At 38.9% G+C, this 15,469-nt stretch overlaps 1 long non-coding RNA gene across 1 annotated transcript in view; it reads right to left on the reverse strand.

Annotated features, from left to right (window-relative positions):
* Positions 1-10,000: 10,000 nt before the first annotated feature.
* The window catches only part of LOC133272477 (uncharacterized), a 165,377-nt gene continuing 159,908 nt past the window's right edge, over positions 10,001-15,469 (reverse strand). The window contains exons 5-7 of the long non-coding RNA XR_009744447.1: positions 12,415-12,543; positions 10,251-10,486; positions 10,001-10,152 (exon numbers count right to left, since the gene is read on the reverse strand). This is a non-coding gene — a long non-coding RNA (uncharacterized LOC133272477). The remainder of the gene's footprint in view (positions 10,153-10,250; positions 10,487-12,414; positions 12,544-15,469) is intronic.

The raw sequence follows: 15,469 nt of genomic DNA on the forward strand, positions 1-15,469 counted from the left end.
ATGTAAACAAATACAAATGCATTAATAAAATATCATGAAATGTCCTAATTTCAGAGTGTGACAGTATTTTAAAATTCCTTCTAGTTTGGTATGTACTTTAATGTTTTTGCAGATGACTCCGGAGATCACTTGGATTTGAAGGATTTATTTTTTAGACAATATGACCTATGAGACATTTATTAGGTTTTTCAAATTTAAGAGTGAAGGGCTCTATTAATGTGTTGGGGTTTTTTTTGTTTGTTTGCTTGCTTTTCTTTTATTTGCCAAATAAACAGATACTACCTGGAAGAAATAATCATTCTCACTTAAACTTTCATTATTCCAGTTCTGTTCTGTGTACCTTTGTCAAATTGCTATTATACCAACTTTGGGCCAGAATCTGAGATTGCTTTGCCTCATACCTCTCTGCTTGGTCACACTCACAGTGACTTTGATCCTACAAGCTGTTGAATAAACCACAAATTCCATTATAAAGTTCTGTCATATTGACTTCCTTTTTTTTTTTAATAATATTTAATGCCATCTTACTGATTACTGAAAGTTCAATTTTTTTATTTTAGTAAGCTCACCGTTGATGATGCAGACCATTCTATCTATCTGTCCTGTTTCTGCAGATAAATGCCATCTGCAATTGCTCTCACTAATGGCAGCTGTGCTAGGCATTCATAGTATGTTTCTTGTCCTTGATTAATTTTGAAGTTTATTTTTTACTACCACAAATGTAGGAGTTCCATCAGCTTCTTAAAGTCAGTTAAAAATATCAACATAGTAACTGCTAAGGGATTGCTTTCAGCCAGAACCTATGTTCACATTATTTTGGAAAGCTGTTTGCTCAGCTTATTGTCAATGGTCTTCAGTGAGGGGAACTCCAGATACTCCACAGACAATCCCTTCTGCAGCTTCAGTATCTTCACTGTGAGAAAGTCTTTGCCAACATCAGACCTGAATCTCCTTTGTTTCAATGTAGGGTTGTTACCTTCTGTCATTTCACTGTAGACCTGAAACGTAAACTCTTCCCTGCCTCTTTGCAGAAGGCTCTTTCACATTTGAAGTCTTTGTTATTATGTCCACTCATTCTCTTCTTCTTGAGAAGAAATCACCCCAGTTCAGGTTTCTTGCAGGTCATGTTTCCCAAACTTCTGATTGTTCCCATTCCTCTCCTACGGACTGTCTTGAAGACATCTTTCTTCAAATGTGGTGCTTTAACAGGGCCCATGCCAGTGCTCAGCTGACCTGCATGAACATTGCCTGTATCTTACAAAAGAAATTCTGTCTGTACAGCTACTAACAGCTTAGCCCTCCCATATCCAGCTATATGTGATTTTCTCTCCCACAGCTCTGGGGAAAAAAACATTATCCCATATTCAAAATGAAGCTTCAGTCTTGTGTTGCCAGCTCCCAACTGGTGAAACCTTCTTCAAATGTTGCTTAAGATGGAAAGAGTGTCTCAGGCATAATTGGAGGAGACTGGAAACCAAGCTTTTTCTGTGTAGGTGAGACACGTAATTTTGGCCCCATACAATTCTCTTTTTGGTTTTCATTCCAAAATGAAAATCTCCTGAAAAAGCAATGTTTAGTTTTATCTTTCTGTTATTTTTTCCTGGATTTATTTTCCCCTCACATAATTATTTAAAATATTAATTTAACTAGAAGGTGCAAAAATAGAATTTTGCACAAAAGATGAACAAAAAGAATCTTGACTTTTAATTTTCTTTATTGTTATTCCATTCAAAGCATCTTGCATAGCTAAGCATGTTAAATATGGCTTGTCATGATCTGTTTAAAGTTTCATCTTAAGGTCAGTAAAAATTTTGTAAGAAAACTCTCACACAATTCAAGAGTGGATGCTTTCCTCCTTGGCTTGAATCAATTAAGCAAGTGAACTGTTAGGAAATTCTAATGTAAGTCTGTCAATTATGTAAATTCATTCAGATTTTATATCAGACTAGTTTGTTTACAGCTGCATATTTTTACTGTTTTCTAAAATATTGCATGATTTCAATCACAGAAAACTTAGACTTAGGGGCCTCACTCCCATAAAGTCAACAGAAAGCTCCCTTGAGCTTCCTTTGGGAAGGACTGAGCCTTTAATCTGTGTTTGTTTAATAATAAAGTCCCTGAGATAGACAGATAGGCTCGTAGATAGGTTTCTTTGAGCCACACTTGTAGCAATATTAAGCATGTTTTTCTTTCTGATGTACCCTGGTTTCTTAGATTGCTTAAGCAGGTACTAATGACTGTTACTATGGTCTGCCCCCAACCTTCTGGTTTGCCTTTCTGTCCCTAATCCATGAAGATAAAGAAATATTTTGCAGTAGAAGTGTGAAAATATGTATATTTTTAAATGAGTGGTTCATCATTACTCTGCTGTTTTCTTATTCCACTAAATGGCATCACACACGATAATTTCTGAACAAACATTTGCAGTCAATATTTGCTAAAAAAAGTCCACTCAACCTAGTAAATAAAGTATTAGAAAACATAATATTTTCCTTTATCCAGCTAAATCCATTAGACTTTAAAACAAGTAGAAACTAAAGACAAAGGGAATTTCTTAAAATATGAAGGCCTGTAGCACATTTGCATTTTGAAATTAATTGCTGACCTAATTATTTGTCAGTAGTAGGATAAGTTAATCACATATAACTTCTAGTAAAACTTCTAAACACCAGCAGGATTTTTTCCCCCAGAGTAAATTGTCATAGTGGTCCAGTTTGACAATCCATTCTCACTGTCATCGTGTGACCAAAGGAAGACTATCTGGGAAATGGTACCATATGGAGACACAAGAGAGAGTGAAATACTTAGATCTCCTGTACAAAGGCATGATAAGCTAGCAGTCACCAGAGGAAGTCAGGAACGACAAAGCTTTGAAAAAAGAAATACCCTGCCTTTCAAATCCATTTAGATTTATTTTTATACTGTCTCTAATTTGGACTAGAATACTCTGACATTAAATATGTATATAAAATAGAAAGCAAAAGTATTGTGTAATGTTTCATTTCTAGTGTATCTGTGGATCTGCAATTAATGCTTAGCATCAGTTTGATGGAAAGGCCTGTATTTAGACTAGACTAGGACCTTTTCTTCATGTTAGGGAAACCAACTGTGTTATCCACAAGTAATATGTCACAACCAACCACTTCGTGACATGAGGCTAAGGTTGCACAGTATTATTTCAAAAAGCACTCAGAAACTGAATCTCAAGAAAATATCAAGTAATGTGACCAATGCATTATTTTCAAATGACATACTTAGACATTTGAGTTAGAAATACCTCATCAGTAGTAGTATGAACTACTTCATTGCTTCTATTATTACAGTACTGCCTCTCCCCTGTCATCTGCTGGCAATGGCAACCCACAGTAAAGGATGTTTTTCTGATCATTTTGCACTCATTAAATACAGCTGTCACAAAGCGGATGCGAGAATGCATACAAAACTTTTATGCCATGTCAAAATAAAGCAGAAACATTTTAAAAAGATCTGAAACCTTTGAAGCCTTTTCTTGAGAAATATTGAAATATTGCTTTTTGTTGTTGTTTCCAACAATTGAAATTGTTGCTCTACGACATGCATTAAAACTCACTGCAGAACAAAACATCATCCATCAAAATTAAAGAAAAAGGAGAAAAAATGGAGAAGACATAAAAACAAACGAATCTCTCAGAAGCAGAAAATGTTTGGTTTCTGGGTCTGAAGTTCTGGTTCATCACCTGGTTTTTGGGTCTGAACACACATTGAGTTCCAAAATCTCAAGTGAGCTGACATTTACTTCCGGGCCATGGATGAAATCTTGCCCCATAAAGCTTCCAGCTGAGTGAAAACATCTTCCCCAAGTTCACCATTCTGAGAAACGGCTCCCTTTCAGACTAAGCAGCAGTAAATTCTGTAGTTGTTTGACATTCTTGCTATAAAAAAAAATATTTAAAAGGGCAGCATAAATGACCCCAAAGCAATTCTGTAACCAGTGTGAACACAGAATCTCATGAGTAGCATTAGTTCATATTCTTGGCTGTATGCAAGTGTGTTCTGAAGAACTGTAACATCCAAGGTGACCTGTTGAAGGCTTTGATCACCCTCAACTGGAAGAGGGTTGTAATTTTCACCTGTCTCGAACCTCCCCATTTCAGGTTTGCATGATTACTTTAAAAACAAATGGTTAACTTTAAAGCATCTTGAGCTGATTACCATCCTGAAACAGTGGAGCAGAGCCCTTGAGCAAACATACTCTGTATCAAAAGATACAGATTTTTCAAATGGCACCCACCTTGCGGGTAAAATAGCTACTCACAAGAACAAACTCAAGATATTCTGGTTGTGTGACCTTAAGCTTTAATCAAGGGATTTTAAAGACTGAGTCACACAGGTATAAATCTACTACTTTTATTACTTGCAGTTACTCATTTAGCAAAATAGCAGAAACTCCATTATCTTGTTGCAAGTCCTACCTTCTGCCTCTCCTGAAGATACGGGCTGCGGCCGATTATGTGATTTACTTGTTGTGGGCTTTACATTCCCTTTTAATTTTTAATTTGCAATTTTTGTGTGTGCAAACAGTGATGGGAAAAATGTGCAAGTGCATGCATGTGTATGCATGTGTGTGGGTATAAACATACGCTTAACACATACCTGAGAAGTGCTTCATGCTCACAATCATGTCAGCAGTAGGATGCAGCAGGGATGCTGGGAAAGGAGGCCTTTGAAAGCCATGGCTGGGCTGCAGCAGCCCCAGGCTGTCTCCTTCCCCCTGCAAAGTGCAAGTATGTGATGGCCAAAGGGAGACAAGTTCTAGCATCCATGCACTTGGCACCCATGCAATGCAAGCTGCTTTCATTATGGAAAGCTAAGTGTGTCTCTGTGAGATATGGTGACACTACAACTGTTGTGTGGAGATATACTCAGCTGTCTCTCTCTCTCTCTGACTGGCTTGTTCCTGATGCAACTGTTTCCTGCCCCCTTCATTTCTCTTTTTGGTTGCCTTATGCATTGCTCTTTACTTTTGTTGAAGGTGTCTTTCCTGAAATGAAAGAAGGAAAAAAATTATCCCTGGCTTTGGGAAAAAGAGAAAGACAGCATGAAGCTTACTCCAAGAGTGTATTCACCTAGAGCAGCAGTTTTTATTAATGGGTATAGCAAAAGTATGATAGAATTTGTGGGTGAGAATATTAACACTGGGAAGAGCATTCCTGATCTCTCATTTATCTTTACTACCTACCACTCCCATTCACGGCTCAACCTCTCAAAGCTCAGTCCACCTGAGTCCCCTGCTACCTTCTACTTCCCAGACTGCAGAAAACTTTGCAGGGAGTGGTCTAGCAAAACTGTGAATCTCAGGACACTATGTAATCTAATCTCAGCTATGGCTGTAGGGTCAAGTCACTTTAGGACTTAACTGGGTGGGGATGAATCACAGTGGAGTGTCCAGTGGGAGAAAATACAGCCAGAAGAATCTCAGCACGTAGGTTGTGGATGACTATGAACAGAAATTAAAGATGAAGAATTTGGCACGCCATACAGAGAAGAAAGAGGTGAGCAAGAATTCAGTTAAAGGGCAGAGGTAGTGAAAAGGAAGATAGAAGAAGAGAAGAAAAGCAGAAACATGAAAAATATGCAAAAGAGAGGGGGAGATGCAGTGGAGATAAGGAGAAAAGGATTGGTAAAGCAGTAGAATGGAAAGAAGGATGCTGCCCTTAATGAAGGGCAGTACATGCGGTGAAAAAAACTTTCTGGGGAAAGTTGAGACAAAGGGGAGACAAAAAAAGGTCACGAAACATCTACAGGTAACATCCAGGTCCCCTTGCACGCATCCATGTCTTCTCACTGGTCCACAGAGTGCGACTTCTCTCGTAGTGCTAAAACCCTCCTGGCCTTGGGCCAGCTAGAGCATCCTGCTGATGCCCTGGCTGATGCCTTGGCTGCTCCTGGCCCTCCCTACTGGGACCTGTGTTCCTCACTATTGTCATCTCATGCCAGACCAGCACATTTGAGTGTCTGGCCAGCTCCTGTCTTATAGCTTTCAAAAGTAATTTTCAGACTGGACCATAATCTCAAAATCTGCCCAAGAGGGCATGGTATAATCCCAGCTCTATTTTAAAGGTCAAGTTCTGCAGGTTTTGCTCAGTTTTGACACATTCATACCTTCCAGTGATTTCAAAAAGCCACTGACCTAGATAAAGGGAGGGCAGAACTGGGGCCACAGTCAGATTTCCAGTATATAAAGTGACTTCATTTTTATGTAGCTTCACTGTACCTGTTGTAAGGTTTCACTGTTCTGTTTCTCTCATTGAAATACATGGAAGGATCTGTACATCAAATACACAAAAGATTTGACTTTTAATTCCTGCCGTGTATTTTGGTAAGAGGAATTAAATGTCAAAACACAAAAGCAATTATACACTTAATGGTAAAAAACATATAATCAAGTCATTTTTTTTATTTTCAAATTGCGGGGATTGAAGTAAAAGGGCAAAAGGGTCTTACTTTGACATTATGTGAGATGGAAAGGCACATTTGTATCCTTTTGTACCTTTTACAAAATGAATATGCCTGTAATCAGACTCATTCATTTTGAAAAGGAGATTGTGCTTTAGATCTATGGCATATTTGTGAGGGTGTTGAGAAAGTATCTAAGTCAAATGTGCCATAGGAAATCAACTAGGGAAATGCAGTTATTCTTCATGATGATATACCACTAGTTTGGCATAACACTTGAGGTGAAACAAAGCCTTGCTGGTATGGGAGAGTCATCGCTGCATATTTTACCTACCATCATTACAGAAAGGTAGGCAAATTTTTCTAGCTCTGGAAGTCCCCAAGCTCCTAATTGCTGGAGGCTGGGAGAGTGGTCTGGGGCACCCTGCTATGAGGTTGCCCTATTCTCCTCTTCTGTAAGCAGCTGCTGGTGCTACTGTTGGTGTTAAGACATAGGTACACAGGTTCTTAGATCTGCCTTTGTTAGGACAATATTTATGTTCCTTTTCTCTATGTACCTAGCAAATTTAAAGGGGGAAGAAAGCAAAGTTGTGCTGATGCCTCTATATTTCTATATTAGAAACTAGTGGCTAGTTGATAGTGTATCTGTACAATCCCTAGTGTGGTGAACCACTGCTCCTACTGCTAGGGTGGCAGGCACCTGTACATTACATGTGGGCACTATATATTTCACAGTGCATGGCTCATGTGGCGTTATGTCCCACAAGTCCTAGTGAGCTGGTCCTCCAGACTGGGCACAAGACAGGGTGTATCACAGTCTCTCTGGCCTAAGTGTGTGGTTCTCCTTCCCAGAGGCTGGGGATGACTTGCATATTTGTAGACTGATCTATCATTTCCTTATTACAAGCCCCTCTGTAGTTGAGACAGACTGAAGGTACAGGAATAGACTTCTATGAACTTAGAGACATCATAGTCCTGGCATGGCACCTTTTCCACTTCTACAGTGGTTTGTGGGGGAATAGAAGTTCTACTAGTAATAAATACTGCTACGTTACTGCAATATAATTGCTTGTATTCAGCATCAGTCTCTGATCCAGTAGACCAAATTCTCCTTTTTACTACTTCAAAAATGACAAACATCTACCAGAAACACACCAGATGTAAGGTGTGGGATCATTCTTCCATCCCGCAGACTAGTGTACACAGATTGCTCCAAATTCTAGGGTGTAATTCCTACTGACAATAATATTGCATTCCTGAAGGCATGCAAAAGGACTAAAAATTAATATGAATGTACCTGCTATGAAAGTAAACATATGCAGTGGAGTGGCCTTGGCATGAGCTAGAAGAAAGCTCCTAAAGTACAAATCTGAAAAGACAACTTAAAATGCCCCAGAAATTAAATTCAGGCTGAATTACCTGTTGGCCCACAGTTTTGTCATTCTAAATAGGAAATATTTCTAGCATGGGGTGATTCCCTGTACACATAGACAGTTGGCACTCTGCTTAAAGCTTATCCAGGTAGCCAACTTACAGGGAAGATTTCCTTCAATAGTATTACAGCTGTAACCTGTCCCAGACTAAAAACAGGTTATTTAATATGGAGCTGGGACAACTAGGATTCTATTTTATTGTAAGCTCTAACTCTTGACTTCTAAAATTCATTTTAACACATTTATTTTTGTATAAATATGTGTTTTCTCACTGCCTCTCATATGACTGCAACATAGAGGTTAAAAAAAACAACAATCCAAACTCACAGCAAAATCCCACATAAAAATAATCAGTTGGGGTAGTATGAAAACACTGGCTAGCTCACCTGGACATCTGCCACTTCTTTATGCCTCTTCATCTGTATAGAGGTCTTAAAACCCCAGAAGATTTTAAGATAGTATTTGTATGATTTTTATGTCTAAGAAATGGTAAAACATCTATTTTGTGTCCCAAAGCACTATTATATATCTATATGTAGCTTTCACTTTTTGTAGGGGTTATCTGCTAATGTATATTTAGGGGCATTTGGAAATCTAATGTTAAACCATGGCATTTTTCACTTTCTGAATAGAATAAGCTTTTGATAATGTAAGAGGTGAAAAAAGACAAGCTGCTAAATGGTACTTACTGAGAAACAGGATTCTTTTGCAGGGAGAAAGAGCCATCTAACTTTTAAATTTGACTTGCAGGCTTACAATTTTATTAAAAAAAAAGAAAATAAAGAATCCTTTTTTTTTAATTTTATTTTTAAAGGTTAATTTCTCTCAGAAATCTCATCGTGTTGAATTTCCCCACAGAGAGAATGCAACGACTGGTAAAGGAAGTCCCTGAAAACAAATTTTTTGATGGGCGTTTGCTGTCACCCCTTACCATCGTGACATACGTTTTCCTGTCACGTAATATACAATAATTATATGGATTTTCCTCTTTCCAAATAGGAGGAACGCTTCCTTATTTGAACAGAGGGGCCACAGACTACTAGTCAACCTAAAAATCCTGTTAGCATTACATCTCAGCACAAATACAGAATTTGGATCAGTGCCTTGTTAGATCACCGCTATTTCTAGCTCGTTGAGTAAAAAGAGCATTTTTTTGCAGCCTAGTTTGATAAGTAAAAGGTGTCTTTCTCACCTGCGTGCACTCTGAATTGTCACTCTCATTCTTTGTTCCTTTGCATGTGGCTGTTGTCAGCTCCCGAGTCACAGAACCACTTGCAGGAATGGCTCAGGAGAGTTTTGGAAGAAAGGAAAGGGAAAAAAGGAGCTGCATTTTTATTTAACAGGAGAAGGAGAACACAAAGAAAAGAAAGGTGTTCTCAAGAATGTAGCCCGCAGCCTTGTCAGGTAGCATTTCTTCAGATGGTTTTTTTCTCTCCCTTTTTCTACCCCAAGATCTCTCTTCATCATTTTTTTAAACATCTCTTCTGGGACAGGGACATGAAAGTGAATTGTGGGTCAAAGGCAAGAATTAGGGGTTGCCGAGGCTGCTTTCTGATGGCTCTACTTCATCTTTGCGTCCAAGCTTTTGCTGGTTAGCAGGTACTGTGGGTTATCCATTCTAGTCACATCATTTTCTGCTTGATGACAAGCATCACACCTTCATCCATCACATTTACATTTCAAACTGCCACACTGCTCTATTGATTAATTATTTAGCAGCTCTTGGCCACTTACGAGTGTTTCTGTGCTCACGTTTCATGGAGAAGGTCCGTTCCTTTTATTTATGTGCAGTTTTGTAAAAAAAATATGTAAAGCTTTTAACATGCACTCATCCTAATAACCCGCGTGTGCATGCCTGTATATATGCATATGTGTGTGCATATTTAGGTGTGTGTGCATGCGTACACTGGTACAATTAGGTACATATAGGGAGCAAAGGCAGGGAATCTGAGCAATAAGCACATGCTCACACTGATAATAGATTTCTGAGTTTTCAGAGCACCAAGCAGCAGATCAATGAGACCTTGCAGGTGTGCTGTCGCTGGGAATTGCATCAGCTACACCACGCTCCCTACAGACTAGTGGGGAGCATGCACTTAGTCCTCTGGGTTCTGTCACTTGGAATGAAAACAGGTGGAAGACTTTTGCAGGTGCCTGGTAGTGGCTATATTTCTTCCACATCACAAGCAGGAAAAGGCAGCCTCTGAAGAGGACAGGGGATCTAGTTCCACCTACAGCTCTTCCTGCCCCAGCAAATCACTCCATCTGTCTTTTCCTCTGTTCCCTTTTGCTGAAATAGGGAATTCGGATTTAATATTACAGTCCTTTTGCATGCTTGATTTTATCTGTGATAAAATTCACTGCAGAAATGAAATATCTCACTTAGTTTTGAAATCTTTGTTTGTAAGAGTGGTGTTTGGCCTTGCTTCTGATCACTGGGGTGTTCTCAGGCTCTCTGCTTCGGCTGGACACTTTTCTGACCCATCACCATCTCCCTTCCAGCAGTTCCTGTGAGAGCAGTCTGTAATCCTTTGATGTCCCAAGTGGTAGTGTGCTCCAGACTGCTGCCTGATATTCATAACTGCTTGCACAAAGATGCGCATCTCTAGAAGGAAAAGCTACAAGAAGAAACCAAGATAAAGTATTTGATGATGGGGAGCGGCATGTTTTCAGTAAAGATTTGGGAAAAATCTGATGTTTGTGACATCACATACTTATGTTAGATCAGGAAACGATATCATCTTGAATTCTAAAATAAAGTTAGTATTTGGATATGCTTTAACGTTTTCTACTGTTTTCATTTTTTACAAGTTTATTATGGATATAATCCAACAAACGTAAACAGGGTGGTTCTTTTTCTTGTTATTCATTTTCAATAATTTCTGACTTATGCAAAGCTCATTAAATTCAAAGGGAGTATGTACATTAACTTAACGGGCTCTGGATGAGACCCTTGAAAGGAGGGACCACATGGTTCTTATTGCTCCATCTCTTGCATTTTTGCCTTTATCCTTCAAATTGTAAAAGTAAATGTAATAACATTGACTTATTAATGGATGGGATTTGTGCCAGTATTGAATTCATTGTCTGAATGGCGTTAGGCTAGGGCTGGTCAACATTTTTCTGTCAAAATGGTTTATTATAAAGTACATAAGGAACTTGTATAAGGCAAGTGAATGTCTTATTTATATATTTACAGTAAAAAATTTCAGCATTCAGGCAATAAACCAAAACCATCTGCTTGGTCTATTAGTGATGGTAGTACACAGAATAACTGACTGGCTCCTTTCTATAGAGACCATTGAAATTAAAGATGAAGTCGGCCTTAGTCCTGACTTGTGGTAGAGGATTCAGATGTTTAGTCAAGTATAATCTCCATCTTTGACAGCAGTTAAAAGGAATATTTAATGTTTGACTTTTTTTGCCATTACTTTCTCTCTGTGTTTGCTTCTCCTGCTCCCTTGTTTAGTCCCTTTCTGTATCTTTTTGAAGAGAATTTTCTGCAAGGTACAGATTCATCTACTGGGGCTTTTTACTGCTATTTCCAAAACTCCTCCACTTCTGGCATTTAATGCCAGCACTTAATGTTGACAAAGGCTATTTTATGCGAACAGACTAGATTTCAGAGAGACTGAACTCTCCAGTTTATGTCTATATTTGTCCGTCAGGGCCAGGCCTGAAGAAAGAAAGGATGATGGCCCCTGGGACAAGTGCATTTCCCTTGCCTTGGGTAAAAGAAGGAATGGGAGACAGAGCATATTCCAGACATCCTTCATGTCTTCTTCAAGGTCACTCTTGAGCAGCACTAAAACTTATGTGTGATAAAGAAGACCACTGAATCCCTGCTAGTGACTGAATCAATTTTCTTGCTCTGGTACGTAAGGGAGGAAGGGAATGTAGCATGGATGTCTGCAGAGGGGAATAAGCAATGGATAGTCTTTGTAAGAAGTCCTGGCCTCTCAATTTCCAGTATACTATGAATATACAGAAAAAAAACTCTTTATTTCTGTTATCCTAAGTGGTTTACACTGAAGTAATGTCTGTATGTGAAATGTCATGGAGGCAGTACTGAGTTATAATCACAATAATTAAAACTTCAAGTAATTTGAAAATCAGCACTTTCATGGTTAAACAAAGGTGATGATGTCTATTACCTCTGTAATTAACAAAGTGTCTTATAAAGTGCACAACTCTGAAAGACACTGCAATTTGCATGAACACTGAAATGCCCAAATCTGGTTTAAGTACAAAAATGAAGGCTACAACGTGAATCTTTAACTGGTATAACAGAGTGGTTTCTTTCATCAGGAAAATGGCAATACTAGTGCTATGGCAATACTTGCTAAGATCAATGACGTTATTATTTAGACCTCTGCATAACATTGTTCCACTGTAAGGATCTGAAATTAAAAGACAAGCAAATGAAGCTCCCTCTATAATGTTGCCATTATAAAGTGTCTGAGAATGTGTTTACAAGCCTTTTACATTTTCTAAATTTCATTTGAAATATCCTTCTTTGTAGAATAATAGTGTCTCTGTTACGTACCTATTTACTCATCAATCCTAAAGGTAGGAGCTGATGGTGTCATAGACAATATGGCAGCAAAGCTCTCCACACTTCTCTTTGTTTTTCTGCTTACTTCATCTCTTCGCATTCACAGTTAACAGGCTTGCTCTGTATTACCCCCCCCCCCCCCCCATGACATAGTAATTAGTTTGCCACAGGTGTGCTTAAATTTATTGTCACAAATAAAAAAGGAAAAATAACACTTCATCTTTTTGGGGGCTTAATGAGATCAGGAAAGAATTTTCATAATTGAAAAAGAAAAGAAAGAATCTTTTAGGTAAGGCGTTTTATTAAGAAGTGAGAACAATATAGAGTAGGCACCTTCCAGTGAGCTATTCTGTAAAATGGCAAACATAACAATAAACAAAACCAATTAGATTATGAATGGACTCCTTACCTTACAAGGATTAAAATATATAAACATAATTCTGAATGCTTGACAGGATTGTAAAGGCTCTAAGTTAGAATTTCTGACTGCATAAATACTACCCAGCACATCCTGCTACTGCAAGTAATGAGAAAGGCCCAAGAAATCATACGAAGGAGAGAAAGAAATGACTAGAACAACAGGTGGCTCTTCATGGAAACAGCACTACTTTACCATTTCAAGAAGAAGCAAACACTCAGCTATTGCTAAGAAGGTGGTCAGTCACACCATCAAAGTTAGCTGGTTCCCACTTTGGTAAAGACGATAATTTTGTTCATTAAAGATGAACATCCACTCCTTATTGTCAATCTTTTTCTGTAAAAGAATTATTGTTAATCAATTTTGATATAAACGTCAAAGAAGAAGGCAGCTATATCTTCTGCCCAAGCCTAGTCATTCAGTCAACAGAGAAACCCAGTATAGCATTTTCTGGAGGGATTAAGAAGACAGACAAATAAGCAAACAGCCAAACCACGAAATGGCAAGTCATAGATCAAGCTAATAGTTCAGTGCTGCTGTCCGTGGAGAACAATATTCCTGCCTGACTTCCCAGCATGTGGAGCATTTGGTCTTACTTTATTAGCCAAGTAGGAGTCACTTCTGCCTTCCCAGTTCACCCAAAAGTCCCAGGAATATAGGATTGGTTCCATCTATTATGGTAATAGCATTAACAACTACTCTTTCCAGCCAAGGAACCCTATTTATCAGATGGTCACCTGTAGCAGCAAATCCCATAGGCTGACCACACGCAACACAACTCATTTCTATTTCCTCAAAATGTACTATCCTATACCATTTAACTTCATGGACTGCTCCTTGCTTATAAGTAATGTGACAGGAAAAAAAAGGTCATGATTTGTGGTTTAATTAATCACGCCTAATTAATCACACCTGCAGGAGCCTCTAGTATGTACAATATTGGGAAAGAGCTTTCCTTGCTGTGCCTTTTATATGAGAACATTGACCCAGAGAAAAAGGAGAGTGCCCCTCTTCCTCAGGGGTGTAACTCCCAGCCATTGCTTTGCTGGAGAATCACTGCAGGGTTGCATGGAGGAGACATCTTTGGGAAGCAGCCATTCCACAGGACTGAACATTTCTAGTGAATTCCTGTCCTTTTAATAGAAATGCCTGGAAAACATGCAGAAGGTATTAACCTATAGCTGTACAAAATGAGGCATTTGCATAGTCTAACTAACATTAATCTGGCTAAAATAGATAAGTGATGACATGCCTTGGCTTGTGAGATGGGTTCCTCCTAGGTAACTGCTCTCTAACTGCCATAGCAGAAAAAGAATAATTATGATACCTCTTTTGTTTTCACTAGACCAATAAACCTTAAATTGCTTCTTGAAGTGTGGCATGTCTCCAACAGAGAGGGAACACTCTGATTCAGAACATTGTGTCTAAGGGGTGTCCCTGCAAGGCAGAAGTGACAAGGCTAATAGTCCTGGGTCTGGAGAGTTGTAGTTTGTCCTCATATGTGAAACGTTGCCTAAACCCCTACAAGGCAGTTATGTAAAAGATTGGCTTACAGCATCACTGCTATGATTGTGATAATACTGCAAAATGTAAGAGTGGATTTATCGATTTATTTGAATCAAATATTGTTAGTGTCAGCCTGAGGAGAGGACTCCAGCCAGCTTGGGGCCACATTGCTAAAAGGGGCTATGATTACAGGTACCTGCTGGAGCACAGTCCTCATGCTTGAGCCTTTCTCTGCGCAGCCAGTTTGATTCCCACTCTGAGATTTCCACCTTTCCACACATAGTGTTTAAATGACAACAAACACAGGTGTCTGCAGTCACTTCTGCAGGCTGGTGCTTAAAATCAATGCAGAGTGCCATGCCTAGACCTTCAGGGAGCTAGCCATTAGACTTCCTTTTAACAACCCTTTTTGGGGACATAGAAAGAAAGACTGGCACCGGGGTTAGCAAGCGCACAAGGTGCATAAATGCAAACCCTTCTTCCTTCTGGTTTACCTGTCTCTAGAAAATGGGAGCTCTTGGAAGGAGGAAAGAACTCTAGATTCTACTGACTTTAGATGTCATTGTTTCATCTTGATGAAGAAGGGAAATGTCTTGGAGTACAGTATTCTGGTGGGATGGGAGATGTCTTTTCTCCTCAGCTGGATCTGTGACTGAGCTGTGAGCTGAATTTCATGCTCAAAGCAGTGATCCAGTAAGATAGTGACTTATTGTTTGGTGGTTATCTTGATTTGGTAGTGCAGTAGAAAGTGGTTCATATTTAACTTCACATAAATGACGCAGGCGCAGCTATGTGAAAAATCCTACAGGAGCAGCAGCAACTGCATACAGCTTTTCGGCTAAGGATTACCTGCCTTTAAAGAAGGCTGTCCTCACTAGATTGAGAACTGATTGCAATACGTTCTTGTCTCTTCTTTACCTCAATCAATAACTTTTAGGGTTCAAAATAATCAGAGTGCAATAATTCCTCCACAGGAACAGTCATACAGTGGTCAACTACATACCCCAGTCTGCATAAGTATGAAAGGAAAAAGGTGAATTTTGAACAAAACTTGCTGTACTGAGGTAAATTACGTGTCTCTACAGCTGAGACATATGTGTTTTTGCAGCTCTGCAAAGCTTA

Source organism: Pezoporus flaviventris, unplaced genomic scaffold, assembly GCF_033815535.1.
Source record: "Pezoporus flaviventris isolate CSIRO_AGI_PZ_B2104156 unplaced genomic scaffold, CSIRO_AGI_Pfla_v1 ptg000030l, whole genome shotgun sequence".
In the NCBI taxonomy this organism is placed as follows: Eukaryota; Metazoa; Chordata; class Aves; order Psittaciformes; family Psittacidae; genus Pezoporus; species Pezoporus flaviventris.